General features: G+C 42.0%; 1 long non-coding RNA gene across 1 annotated transcript in view; it reads left to right on the forward strand.

The window, feature by feature from the left end:
* Positions 1 to 12,535: 12,535 nt before the first annotated feature.
* LOC307034155 overlaps positions 12,536 to 15,402 on the forward strand; it is a 63,722-nt gene continuing 60,855 nt past the window's right edge. The window contains exons 1-2 of the long non-coding RNA XR_013806799.1: positions 12,536 to 13,195; positions 13,562 to 13,646. This is a non-coding gene — a long non-coding RNA (uncharacterized lncRNA). The remainder of the gene's footprint in view (positions 13,196 to 13,561; positions 13,647 to 15,402) is intronic.

Consider the following 15,402-nt stretch of genomic DNA (forward strand, 5'->3'; position numbering starts at 1 on the left):
TTACCCAACAAAATGAATACAACGATGAAAGGGTGATTTTTAGTTGTAGTGGTGAAACAGACACACAACAAAAAATTAAAAATAAATAAGGTATTTGCAATTTGAGGGGCTTTTATTCACAGTTAATAGCCCGGAAATGTAGTTATTCTTTAGCAGTGTTTCCGCCAGACCAGGGCTGAGAGGGCATCCCCCCCGAGAGCGGGTGATGTCACGCCGTGTCACGTGACTTGAATTTTGAATTGAGCCGTCCCTTATAGATACTATCTCTTAACGTCCCCCTGCCAGGGACACCCCTCCTGGCATGGTCCTTGTTTATGTTGTTTTCCGTCACAGGAACGCGCTTTGATGGCGGCGAAAATAATCCCCCCAGACTCCTTTGCCCCCCCAACAGAGGGATGTCCTTGTCCTTTTCCGTCATTTCAAGCGATAACAACTCGATCTACTCTCAAATTATTAATTTCTTTGGACGCCCTCGGCTCGAGTTAAGGGCGTTCCGAGCTGAGTGAGAGCGTCAAATGACGGCAAGACGCCCCCCTGGCGGAAACGCTGTTCTTTAGGTATTCATCAACCCCTAGGTCAAAGGAGGTTAAGCCGGGTTTAACAAGAGGGGAAAAAGAGATGGATAAATACTGTTTCTAAACACAGTGTAATATTATGTCGGGCTCCACGCTCCAGATCCTCAGGCTTCAATCACCTTCAGGCACAACATAATTACCGTGATGAAACGCTGATGATGAAGGAAAGCATTTGTCAAATCTTTTATTGAGCCAGAGCACATCATAAAGAGGATTGAATCCAGCACAGATCAGTCTCCAGGCAAGTACATCCAATAATGAGCAGGCGAGGGGAAGGGGGGGGGGGGGCTTCTCCTCTCTAATAAATAACATCTGAGGATATCTGAAGGTTGTCTCTTATTTTCTTGTTTCTTCTTTTTCTTCCTCGCCTATTTCTTTTCCAGCGAGGATGACTGGTACTGGTAATGTCTTCCAGCTGCAGACCGCCTCCCCCCCCCCCCCTCCCATTTGTCTTTCTTATCTTTGCATGAGGTGAAGTTTCCACTTGCAGGATATAGACTCTACCCCACTGCTCCTGCTGTCTACTTTGGGTTTCGGTCCGCTGGAGCCATCTCACCACATTAAAGAATAACTCATCAGGATTCTCATATGAAACTCCGACACAGTCTGATATCACCATTATTTTTTTTTTATCATTAATAATAATGTTTGCATAGACATTTTCAGGGGCGGACTAGCCAACTGAAATTAATTCACTAGCCCTCCCCCCCCCCCCTGTCGACAGGGGGTCGCCAGTCTCTGGCACTGTTATTTTGGTGGTCGCGGGCTGAAAAGTTTGGGAACCCTGCTCTAGGAGGAGATTCAGGTGATAAGGGGGGGGGGGGGGGGGGGGGGCTTGGTTGGTGATTGGCTAATGGTCACACAAGCCAAAACATCGTTATGACATCATACAGTGGCCAAAATCTGATCAGCTCATTTTCAGACAGGTTTTTATAGAAATGGATCAGGACAAAAAGAGAGAGAATCTTTTTTCCTGAAACTTTCAGAGTCTCTTTCCACAGAGGGGACACATGTTGATGTAGAAGAGACATGAAGAAGAGGGGACACATGTTGATGTAGAAGAGACATGAAGAAGAGGGGACACATGTTGACAGACGATACATGAACAAGTGGATTTTGCATAATAGGTGACCTTTAAGACATGTACCACCTGAATTTGACACATAAAGGCTGTCCAGAACCTTAACCCACAATGCATTGCACAGGCCCATTGCACCAGAAATGGAGACCTGATGTAGGCGTTGATTCACATCTTAAGGGTGCTAGAACATGTCAGAAAGGATACAGCTGAGTTCAGAGGTCTTTGCTACTTATTTCCTTTCTATTCCAATCAGCGTCCCTCTCTGATTGCACAAGAAGCAAATCAGGATCATCTTCAACTTTCAAACAAACTTCACAAATATCCCTTTTCAGGCCCGCTGTTATACATTCAGGACGACCTTGTCTAGACCCTGATTTGTATGTTTTAACATGTCAGAAGCATAATTTCCCCCATTTTTAAATTGTCATTGTTATGACAGTGTTTTTCATCTTATTTCATCGCCTGTAAGCTACCAAGCAGCCAATTCCTCTGTGGATGTTTAACCTAGAGCCTGGATTTAATGCAGTAGGCACTCAAGTTCCATCTTTTAAATGTGTTGAGGTAGAACATATGAGGCTCCTACAGACCATCCTCCTTTTTTGCTTTCAGGAACACAGAAATGAATAAAATTTAGTTTACTGATGAAGGAAACTCTATTCTTCCAAGTGTAGATTACTTATAGTTTTTCATCCAAACCACAACTTTTGTCAAATCTAAACATTTATTTGTCTCCCTTGTCATGATTTGCCCTTTTTTATTTTTCCATATCTTGTTCTCTTTTGTGTAAACAGGCTTGCAAGGGTTTAAAGAGGCTCTATTACGCTTTTCCCTTCCCTATAGTGTGTAATACAGATTTTAGTGCATGTCAATGGTCTGCAGAGGTTAAAATCCCTGTTTCCTCCAGAGGGAGTTTCTCTCCCACACACCTGCCTGAAACGCCTCCATTTGAATCCTTTTATTTACTTCTGTAACGTATTGTCATCACTGTGTGCCGCTTCTATTGGCTAGCGCTCCAACATATTGTACGTCATAGGCTAAGGGGCGGGACAACACTAAGCCAGCCAGCAAACCAATCAAATCTTTCAAATGCATGAGGTTTCAGGCATGAACAGTAACTACAACGATTACTTTCCTTATTGATTAATCTGCTTCTATTTAGTTGTTTTTATTTTGTCCCGCAATATTCTGAAGGGCAAGGTAAGGTCTTATCGTCGTACCAACATTAAAAAACATAGATATTCGGTTCAGAAGATGTCCCGCCCCTTAGCCTCACGGCCCGTCCACACAGCAGCGCGCGTTGACGCTTGCCGGCGGGCGTGTCTGAAACTCGACCAACAACCAATCACATGAATCTCCCGCCCATGACACACAAGCAGCGGTGTGATTGGCTAGAGCTTGTACTGGCATATGATTAGATTGGCTGACGCTTCTGCCGAGGCGTCAAAAGTTGAACATTGCTCAACTTTTGCAGCGAGCCACGCCAGCAACGCTCCACGTCGCTTCCCACAATGCAGTTCGGCGAAAAGTGACGTCACCCCATTCAAAGTGAATGGTGAAGCGTCAACGCACGCCGCTGTGTGGATGGGCCGTTACAATGTGTTGGAGCGCTAGCCAATAGAAGCAGAACATAGTGATGACAATATGTTACAGAAGTAAACGCAGAGTTTAGTTGTAGTTCTTTCTTTAGGGACAGCATTATGAGTGACTCTTTTTATATTACACAAACTCCTTTGATTGACTTTTAATCAAACAAATATTGTTAAGTGCTGCTTTAAGTGGACAAACCACTAATGTTTAAACTATCTGCCAAGTCAGAACTGCTGTGTGTGTGTGGACAAGCCAAACTACTTCTGGGAAGTCTAATTTCTTTGGAGAATGTTTTTATGAGTACTAAGTAATCTTAGGAACATTTTATTTCGCAGTAGCGCTACCAATCAGCATAAATCTAATGTGGTTTATGGAAATGTCTTGTGCACATCCGCTTTTTTGGTAAACTTGACTATCCCACATCCAAAAAATGAAAAATGCATGCACATAACTCATTGGCAGTAGTTTGACAAATCATTTTTCAGCCCTTATCTTCCCACTACTGAACACTGCTTGAATGAGGTAGGGAAAGGATGCACACGATTAAATCAATATGAATTTTCAATGTTACAGTAGTTCGGCCAAAATGTGTGCAAAATAACCATGAATCACAAGTGTTTCGCGTACCAAGATGTGACCGCAGGAGCAAACTCTTTCCATCCTGCAGTGCATCATCGTCTTCATGCACGAGTGCTCCCATTCCTTACCATACACAGACACATAACGCAGAGCACCAACCCCTCTCCCCAAGAAAATGAGAAGAAGACCTTTTTACATCCTGCCGAGTTGCGGACAGACATTAATGCGCGATGGACCAACATCACGGGCCGCTCAGCTCTGGCTGTCTTCATCCTGGGGAGGGTCTTCTCAGAGATGTGGCGCAGCGTGCATCCACACAGACCTCCACCGGAGTTTGGAGCCGGCCCCACAGCGCCAGATGTGGTATGAAGTGATGTGGAGGAGCCAGGGTTGGATGCTGTGATGTGGGCGACGTGAGGAACCCGGCACATGGATGCAGCGAGTCCCGTGTCTGTTTTGGCAAGAGGAATCAGTAATGGCTTTAAGGCATGACCGCAGATAATTAAAACCAAGAGAGAGAGATAACTGTCATAGTTTTTGACCTTTTTATGCTTTAAAATATCGTTTCTCTCTGTTTGTAATGACTTCAATAAGGTGGAGATAATGGATTGGTCCAAACGGCCTGTATCCTAGGAATAAATCTCCTCACTGCAACGATGGTATGACACATTTCTACCAGATACATTTGTGCAGCTGCTCTTGCTGGCAGTTTCTTTATTTCACTGTGTAAATAATGACACATCAGTCCTGGGAAAAATCAAATACATGAAGCAAGTCCAGCCTTTTTCTTGTCGCCCGATGACTTGTAGCTGCACTCAGCTGACCTCAAAGTGAATCTAAGCGCCAAGTTTCCAGCTGAAAGGCCATTGAGTTGCATCAAAGTGAGTTGCATCAAAGTGTTCGACTACCTGTAGTATCCCTTGGAAATGTTTGTACCTCCAACTGAAATCTAACCCAGTGAAGACAAAGAGAGGACACTGCAGTAAAGGGTAACCCACAATGCACCAAGTGTGACGTCCGTCTCTGCTTTTCCGACGATAGGAACTGTTTTTGGGACTACCATTGTATACATATTTAATAAATGAATATTCATAACAAATATGACTGATGTGTGATTATTATTTATGCTACCGTATATACCGATATAGGGCTAAGTAAGCAATCGATCCTTCAAATCAACCCTTAGTTGTTCAATATTTTATTTCAGACTATGTGAGTATAAATACAGAAATTCTGCTCCCACCTACGTAAGCCCAACGTTGCAATATAACATTTCCCTAAAATCTAATGTTTTTCTATATTCGGGCTTTACAGGGTTAAGAACAACTAAGAAACCTCTCAACTTAAGGAGTTGTCAGGCAGATTGGTAACAAATGAAAGTTTTCCGGGGGAAATGAATCCAGTTCTTTTGGGCTCAGTTACCTCCGAGATGACCGACTGTTTCCAGTCATGGTTTGTTTATTTACTAAAACGTAGCGGGCTCACAGTAATATGTTGCAATTTAGCTTCCAGATACACTTGATACAAGGCAGGTTTTGTGAAGGGCATTTGTGTCAGTGAACCAAGGAAGCTGATGCAATAAGTGTTTCCTTTAACAAGCCCGGAACGGATTTAGGTTCAACGTTGTTTTAAAGTATGATGAACTGCATTGGATGGCTGAAACACTCGCCCCATATGACCTCAAGCACAAGGCACAATGTAAAGAAAAGCCTTTTTACCTTCAGACTCACTGTCCAGGAGTATTTTTAATAAACAATTTAGAAAATGATTAGTGGATATGCGATACGTCTTAGTGCTATGAGCTGAGATCTGAGAGGATTACGTCGAACGGAGACTTCAATGCAGCCGGTTTATCTCCTGTATCATCTCACGGGGTCATTCACATAGCTGCAAGCATGTTGAATTGGCCCCAGATGTGTCTCCCTAAATAATAATCCTGTCACTAATGACTGGGGAAGGGTAAAGACTAGTTGATTAAACAAGGATTGTGACGGGATTTGAAGGCCCTGACAGGATTAAATTACTGTCAACACTAATGAGAGACAATGAGTTAGTTTAGAGGGGATGCTGAAGGAATCTAATTTTAATATTATTCAGATGCTTCATCTTAGAATGCTCTGGGCCCTTGTGCTTCCCCAAATGAATGATATCATGAAAACTTTTCATTACAAGGATTTTGGATATGATGGTGCACCCTTCCTTAACGGGATTAAAGAGGTCTTGGAAAATCTAGGAACTCTACTTGCACTCACAGAATGACAAGCGTTTACTTTAAACCCATTTTAACATAAATGAAGAGCCTTGCAAGATAAATATTTAATAACACATTGATTTGGCATAAAGTATTGCGGTATGAAATAAGATATTTACAAATGAAAGACCTGTACTTACTATATTTTTGGCAATGGGGCAGCAGACATTTGTGAAAACAGCACTGACATATCCTCATCTTTTAACATGATATGCTAAACTTGGTTACGGTGGTGATTAACACCTGCAGCAGTTTGACTAATTAGACAAGGGGTGCTTTCACACCGCAGTTATTTTCACTCTTTAGTTCCGATATAGTTCCGAAATGTTGCGTTCACACCAAAAACATCCGGAACTAAAATTTGTTCATGAGAACGTTTTCACCCCCCCCCCCCCGTTTCCGTCCCTGCTACACAAACACAAAAGAAAACATGGGAGCGGTGGAGATGAGGAGGTGTCGGCGTTCTGGTGATTTACTCGGAAGGCTTCAGTAGAAGCTGCTGGGAGTCCCAGAAGCTTCTACTGAAGCCAGTCCCCAACTCCGGGGACTTCCGGCCGGGGACTCCGGGTGGTAGTATACGCCGTGAAGTTGTTTGCGGCCTGCCAGTAAACCCAAAGCAGAAGAAGAAGAAGTGACGTCAGCGGCTACATTTGCCTAATCCACCCCCAGGGACTTATTCCGGTGTGAACGCGATCTGTACTTAGTTCATCAGAACTAAAGAGTTCTGATGAACTAAGTTCTGATGAACCTTTGTGGGAAAAGTACTGCGGTGTGAAAGCGCCTATAGTTTCCATTGCCGTGATTTTTCTTGGGAGTATCGCTACAGGCCCCCATTTTGTTATACTACAAATACATAAGTGCGCCATTGGTTAAATCTCCATTTTGTTACATAGTATGGCGATAGCAATTTAATAGACAATAATATAGTTATCTTGATGGAGCAATATTGTCATTCAGTTGTTTATCTGTATAAGATTAACTTGTTTTTGCCTCTGATATTATTATCTTGCAACTTCTGAAGGAGATAGAGTCACGGCTATTTCCAACTGTGCCTCTCAGCTGTTTGTTGCTGAGCAGGTACAGTATGTACAGTGGGTTTTTAGCCGTCTTAATCACTAGCTTCTCGTGTGAAGAAGCATTGGACTGGATTGATGCAGAGCGTGTATCATTTATACTTTATAAAAATAATAAGAAATACTTACATTTTTCCTTTCGCTGTTATGGTTGAAACTTTAGCCATAATTGCTCGAAGGCATAACTGTTGACATGTATATTTCTGAGCCGTGACGAAAATATTCTGTTGATTGAAATCGCTACTTAACAGGAAAGAAAGATTTCAAAGTTCTGACTTTTTTCCAATTCAAACCTGATGAATGCTGCAGGAACCCAAAAGTTTTAACATTTTGGAGTTTTGTTTCAAAGCAGAGGTCACAAAACTGTTTTCTTTGGAATTTTTTACGAGACGTATTGGTAGTTCTGTGTGTATATCCATTTCAGTCTCATGCAAAGTGCTGTTCATTTTGGATCTGGTTCCTGGACTGTCACAGCTGTGTTCTGCAAACTTGATTGACCCACATTTCCCTAGTGGCCCTCCTCACCGACAGAGCTGTTCCTGCTCAGTTTGAACTTAAAGAAGTACAATGAAAGGTAATTAAAATTGAACAAGGAAAGCTCCGATCACCAGAGAGGGATTCTAGCTGCCGTTCTTTTACAGGTGTGAACGGTATGGGGTTTAATGTTCCTACAAGTCTTTAAACGCCCAACATGTCAGGCTCCTTCTGTTTAAACAATCCCTGTTTTGTGTTAACATCATTGAACCAGCTGTAAAATAAATGTTATCTGAAATGTTAAGTGTAGCCTAAAGCTGCATTACTTAATCGTGTAAACATTTGATATTTCTGTCAATTTGTTTACTGGAAGGTTTGAGTAATTATCCTAAAACTGAAAGAAAACTTTGGAACATGTAAGTACTTATGAAGCAGCAAGTTATGTATCAAAAGGTGGGAATGTTAGGGCTGTCATGAGTGCAATGCTTCACAGATGTTCTGAAATGAGTGCGTATCTTTCAACAAAAGCAAGTGTTTATTTTGCCCTCAGTCTATGCCTCATGACGAATGGCCGATCAATTGATCATGGAGACATTTTCAAGCAGAATCTCGTCAAAGACAGAAAGTATCTCATAAACATTTGGTCCTTGTTATAAAACCGAAAGCCCCATGGCGTTGGCAACGGATCCTCTGGACTGTTTTCTTTGAGCATGCGGATACCCCTGGCAGGCGATCCCGAGAACCACCCATAACAAAACAACCAGGAGCTCCGCTGTTCGACTGTGATATAACGGGCGAGTGCGGTGAAATTTATTTTTCAGAGAGGAACAAAAATGCACACATAGCTTTGATGATGTCATCCGTATGCCAGATCCCCTGCATGTGCCTCGCAAGGCATTGGCTATCAATGAAAAGGTTTCATTCTGGTAGCGCAGTGATGGGAGAGCGAGCCAACGCGGTCACACCCGAGCCGGGAACAAAAAGCTCCTTTGCAGCTCCACGGCTGTTTGATATTGTTACCAGACTCCTGCTCTGCTTTCAGGCCCAGCCTCACGTTCTCAGCTGAACTCTGAGAGATCACTCAAGAGAGGTGCAGCTTTAAAACCCAAGGATAATGAAATAGTTGACTATAGAGAGAAGCTCCTGTTATCTAAGGCCCTCAACTGGCTTTACAATCAGTGTTTGGTTTTTCCTCCTTAAGGAAAAAAAGAAGTATGGAAAAAGGAGGATAAGGCCCACACCCATTTGGAAGCAATTCCTGCAACCACCATCTGAAAGGGCTCGGGTCGTGATACCATCACACATTCCCAAAAGCAAAGAATCTTGGGAGACCTGCAATGAGAAACGCGCAAAGTTTTCAAAAGAAAAGAGTTGAACGTATCATATGATTCCCCAAGCAGGAGAATACATGCGTTAGTCTTGTTCATTAGAACTTTTATCATGTTGTCATGGCAATCCAACTGTTGGTTCCTTACAGTACTTCTAATCATATCAGGGTTTTAGAGGTTAACCTTAAAAATGTATCCCACATTGGTTTTTGGCATTATGTTAAATGTTTTTCACCTTTTTAATCAAACTTGAAGCGTTGGATCAGTTTTTGAATTTTGTAATTATCTTTTGTACTTTTGGATTAGGGTTAACAATAAAACAAGATTGCTGCATCTTAGTGTGCCAGTGTTAGCATAATGGATATCTTGTTATAAAGAACTGTTGTATCAAAAAGCTGAAGATGTATTTCAGTGGTAATCGAGAAAGTGTGTCATTTTTACACGGTTTGTTTACAAATGTTTGTGATTATGAAAAAGCATTTTGAACATTTCTGTGTTGTTAATGCTGACCAGAAGAAGACATGTTTGTTGGACTTTGTTGTGATAGCCAGAGCAGACAGAGGAGCCTGCCAATTGGCTTCTCGATGTAAACCACAGTCAAGTATTTCATGGTAGTTATGCTTTATTTGAGAGCGTGCAGCAAAGGGACTCTGGTGAGATGCAATGAAAGGTTTTAAATCATGATTTAAACTTGTGTCTGAGCTACATGAATTGGAAAATGTTTTTAGCCAACAGAAGGCTCCTCCTCACATTTCCATATTTAAACGGTTTATAAAGAGCAGCATTTATATAAAAGTTGGGTGCATTGAATCCAGCGCGGACGTTAAAACATAAGCCAGAAGTAAAAGTTTTGACTTTAATGCGTGTTAGTACTCATCTCCTGAGCTCTCCAGGTGCTCGGTGCAGTCCCATCTCTCAAAGGAGAGCGCGTCCATCTGCAGCTACGAGATATAACCGACACTTTTCATATCAAAAGTCACCTCAGGACTCCCACTCAATGGAGCTTGCTTTGAGCTGTGCAGACTTTACCCCCCCCCTCTCTGTATCCTGTCAGGCCCAGAGCCAATATGGATTTTCACCTGGAAATTCGGAGATGAAAAAAAGAAGAATTAGCTCTTCCAAGTTCACTGTCCGGAGCTGAAATGGAATTTTTTTTTTTTATCCTATTTCGTTTTCCTCATATCACATCCGGCTGTCAAATACCGTATTATGCAAAGCCGTCTCAGGAACTAAGATGTGCACATGGTGGATAAATCAGCCGATTTTCAACACAAAAAGGAAAACTGCTGGCACTGTAAGTTGATGGTCTGACTATCAGCAAGGTGTAGACGATTACATTTCTCTCCCAGTGCTCTTGTTTTTCTGCTAGACAGGATGGAAGGAAATATAGGAGAAAAACAGACTCAAAGTTAGTTCTGTACTTGCACTTAAACCTTAAATTAAGAAATAAATGTTGAGATTTAAAACGCAGTCGATGGTAAAGCACCAGCGTGTGATTTTGTAGCTTTTGGCCCTTTGTCCTGGAATGCCGCCCTGTTTTCTTTGGGAAAATGGCTTTGATTCTGTGAATACATTTGTAATAAGACGCCATTGTATTAAGACATGTGCTCAGTGTGTTTTAAAACCCAGGAAGTTGTCATCGAGCACTCCCAACTGATTTTAATAATGTAAGAAAAGAACAAGCAGCGATTTGGAAAAATGATTTTTAAAAAGTTCCCAGCATCAATACTCTGCAACTGTATTTGTAATCACAGAGCCGCAACACATGCTAAATCAATCCGTCACATGTATAACCAAACCAGAAAGATGGAAGTGCTTTCGGAAGATCCAGCGACACCTTAAGAAAAAACAGCCGCCCACTCGTGGCTGAGCAGCGCCTGTTTTCTACGTCAACGGAGACACACTTCCTCTGGTTGATCCTCGTAACACGGTACAATTGGTTTTTGATTGGGGCCAACGTCAACTGTGAAAGCAAGGTTGTTGGAATATTCCTCCTCCGCCGGTTGAGTTACGGCGATCCTGAGTGGGCTGTTGTCTCCAGCTGAGTAAGCTCCTCGAGGATGCTCAAGTGTTTTACAAGTTCTTCTCATGAGCACCACTTCTGACCTCTAATAACCTTATCTGAACCTATAGGTCCCAGAAACTGCTCTCTTTCCTTATGAAAAACGTGTCTGCAACAATATTTGAAGTCCATTAATCTGGTGAAAGGTCACAGAATTGAGAAATGTAAAAAAAGAAAGTGACCACACATCGTACACTTTATAGTCTGAACAATGTTCCAAACATAGAGGCGAGTGAGTGGATGTTTCAGAATAGAGAGCAGTCGGTTTCATCCAAATTCAACCAAATACACAGGAGAAAAGCATCAATGGCTCCACAAAAGTCAAAAACTGAAGTATGGTTACCATCACACTACAGATGACACAAATAAGCACATTTTGTTATCTGTAGACAGTGTATTTTTCGCTTGAAAAAAGAAACAGTGGCCTATTGAATTGGTATCAACTAGGTGTTCAGACTTTAAAGGTCCCATGTCATGGCCATTTCTACTGATCGTATCTCCATTGTTGAGGTCTACAAGAATAGATTGTTATTGTGCAATTTTCCAAAATCACATTGGTTTCTCATACAGCATCTCTGTACAGTATGTGTATTCACTCTCTGTCCTAAACGGCTTGTTGGAGCTCCTGCTCCCCCCCCCCGCCTCCCACTGTGCTCTGATTGGTCGAGAACAAGCAAAACTCATCCTGAGCACACACAAACACTCAGAGCCGAAGTAAAAACAATAAGTGTGGCTTGATATTGAGTAAGAAAAAGGTTTATAACGCTGTGAGAATGGGTCTGCGGAGAGCATTTCTCCGCAATCCCAACTGGTCTATTACCAACCAGGGAGCTCTATGCAAGTCAATTGGGACTCCCTGTTAGTTAGCCAGGGGATCCTAGTGTTGGAGGTGCTCTGCGGATTGGTCCATTTGGGCCAATCCGGTCATTTGTTGTTGATTTGGGTGTTCACACGTCACAGAACCCAGGAAGCAAACAATAGAAAAAGAGAAATCTTCAACGAGGCGTTCTGGGGCAGCATAGACAGGTCTTTTCTGTGTTAGAGTTTTACTCGCTACAGGGTGCACTTTGAGGGTTTGTGACTCTGCAGACCGGTTACATGCATAAAAACCTTCATAACACACAAGGGGACGGGTAATAACCGGAAAAGTATGACATGGGTCCTTTAACTGGAGATACTCAATGCATGGGAACTTAAAATCAATACAAACAATAACCGTTCAGCTCATTTGTGGTAAAAACTATGGTTTTATTTACAAATGACAACCATGAGGGTTGGTCAACTTAATGGCCTATTTAGGTATTTAATGTAATGTCGCAATAGTGATACATTATATCATTATATAATATTTGTTCCGTATAGTTTATTGACATTTAATTATTATATTTTTGGAATAAATCCAGTTTAGTTTGTCAAATGAAAGGACTTACAGACAGATGGTACCATGGTACAAATGGCTTGGAACATTCTCGGTATGTCAATTTATTAAGCCAAAAGCTTAGTATCTAAATTCAATTATGAGTAGGGATGGGTATCGTTAGGATTTTATCGATACCGGTACTGCTTATCGGTATCGGTATTTTTCGATACTCTTATCGATACTTTTCAATAATTTGGTGTTAATAAACTAAAAAAAGACAAGGCGATGTGCCTGCAAGACTGCACCCACGTAAACAAAACATATTACCCGTGCGCAGCAGCTAACCTGCCTGCGAGCCTTCGCTCAGGTCACATTTACAGACGGCGCGGCTGAAGCCCGCTAGCACTATTAGCACTAGCAGTATCGCTAGCACCGATTAAGATTCAATGAGTGTCTCGTTTGCAAATGCTTCATTAAGTTGCTTGTGTTACCCCCTTTACAAGCAACTAATTGAGCACATAGATTGCACCTTGCACTATCGCCACTACATTTTTTAAAGTGCGTCCAGACCTTCGATCGCTTCGCTCTGTCCGCCATGCCTGCGGGAGTCTCACAACAATAATAAGAGCGCTGTTGAGAGAGATGAGGAGTGGCATTTACAGTGGCCAATCAGAGGGGTCTCAAACCGGATACATCACACGGGATGAGGGTTCCCAACCAACCAGAATGGTTTAAAGTTAAACTAAGGAAGTAGACGTAACAGATATACCGATAGCAGCACCGTTTGTCCAGCGGCTTAACGGTATACCGATACCGTCCAATCAGGTACCGGTATTGACTTAGTACCGGTTCTCGGTACCCATCCCTAATTATGATGCACGTCTTGTTTTTAAATGGACCACAATAAGCTTTCAAATGAAGCTTCTGTACCCAGTGGCAAAGGGTTGAAACACTTTCTCTGGTGTGTCTGCTCTCTGCTATAACTCTTATCTTATCGACTTTACATTAAAACTGTGTTCGGTTTATTTGGTTAAAAGCGTTGTCCTAAATCTCTAAAATGACTTTCATCACCACATGATGAGCGTTATTAGAAAGAAGAAGAGACGGGACTAACCCCGACCTTCAGGTATGATAGGGATCTAAACGCTTATTGTCCTTCAGTCACTTCACCATCTGCTCTCTGACCTCTAGGATTCTGCTGAAGTGCTTCTCAAACCCTCCCCAGACAGGAAGGATGAAGGAGGAGTTGCTGTTAAGGCTACAAAGGTTCTACAAGGTAAAACAACATGTTGGTGTTGACAGGAGAAAGTCATGCAGCTTCAAAACTCTTTATGGCTTCAGGGATGAAGGAAAAGAGCAGCTGTTTTCATGTTGAACTCGTACAGAGGTGGCCTTGCATAGAAGTCCCGAAATGCAGTCGACACATAATTACACATGGATGTTTTATATAAAGAGAGAAAACACCAAAATGGGGGCTAAATCCTTTTTTAATATGATTAATGGTTTGAGAAAAGGAAAATAAAGGGAAGTTATTTTTGAACATGTTAAAATAAGATTTACGGAAACCTAAAGATAGATAGATAGATAGATGTACTTTATTGTCATTTCAACAAGACACAGAGTGTACTATTAAAATACATTTCATTGTACTGGCTTACAGGAACAGGACAATATAAAAACTTGCTAAAATTGTACATATAAATAAAATAAAAGACAAAGTGTGTGTTTAAAATATAAAGACTTACTATACATATAAATAAAATAAACATACTATATAGAAAATATGTGCGCTTTACACAGCGTAATGTAATCTCTATGTTACTGGTCTACTTAATACTCAGCAGTCTGATGGCATGGGGGAAAAAGCTATTCCAGAATCCGACTGTTTTGCTCTTAAAGCTATGGCGTGTACAGTTTATCAACGAAAGCAATGAAAAAAGTGCAGTTCCACTTTCTTCCCTGTTGTATTTTGATACGTGTACACTCAGGAAATAACAAGAAACCTTAGCGATACACAGTTCGACCGTCTGCTTGTCATAAAGTTGCAGGTGCATTGGCCAAGGCTACGATCCAGACGGACTAACCTTTGCTGAGAGGTTCACAGCAACAGACTGTTTCTGAATCAGGCCCTGTGTAAAAGATGGCGCCCGGTCGGTCATGTTTATTCCATTACATCAAATGATTTAACATGGGCACCAAAGGAGGCATGTGGACATATTAATAATGGAAGTCCTGCTTCGTTCTTTGAGATTTATTGCCATTTATGAAGCCTTGTTCCGACATCCTTATGGCTGGAAAGACCGTTCTGTGTTTATCCCATGAATCAACCAATGGGGGGAGTATCCAGGACGGGAGAAACCTTACTCTGACCCATGGAGATGCTCCCCCACTGGGACTTGAGGGGCTTCACCCTCGCCAACCAGCAGCTCCACTCCCATGGAAAAAAGTCAGCAATGCCACACATGTTGAAAGAGGCCGAGACGCTGCTTCTGCAAAGCAACCTGGAAATATTATGATTGCGTTCGTAAAAAAGCTTTCACTCATTTTGACAGGCGCAGCCGGCTCAACAAGGACGCTTTGTCCCCCCGTGCAAAGACGCGGTAACCCCCCGTGGCGAAACATGCTCCTACCAACGAGCTGATAAGTGATATGAACTGTGGAGTTTATGTTTGAGTTTGTTTGCTGCTGCGCGCCTAGCTGCCCTTCACTGCTTTGGGCTGGATTTCAGGGGGGGGCTTGCCTACTGTAACCGAACCACTCAGAGGTTTTTAACAGACGCATCATTGTGAGATTGCACCAAATAATCAGACTGTTTTTATGATGACTTATGTACAATGAAACAATACTTATTACTATTGTATCTGTTTTCTTGAGTTGCACTGTTGGAGGAGCCTGTGACCTAAGCATTTCATTTCTGTAGCTAAGCACAAATGACAATAGAAGCCTTGAATCCTTGAATATAATAAAGAAATAAAATAGAACTTGTGTGTAACGCAGGAAGGCATTTTTAGCAATTGATTGAACATGTGCTT

This window comes from Notothenia rossii, assembly GCF_949606895.1.
Source record: "Notothenia rossii genome assembly, chromosome: 3".
Lineage (NCBI taxonomy): Eukaryota > Metazoa > Chordata > Actinopteri > Perciformes > Nototheniidae > Notothenia > Notothenia rossii.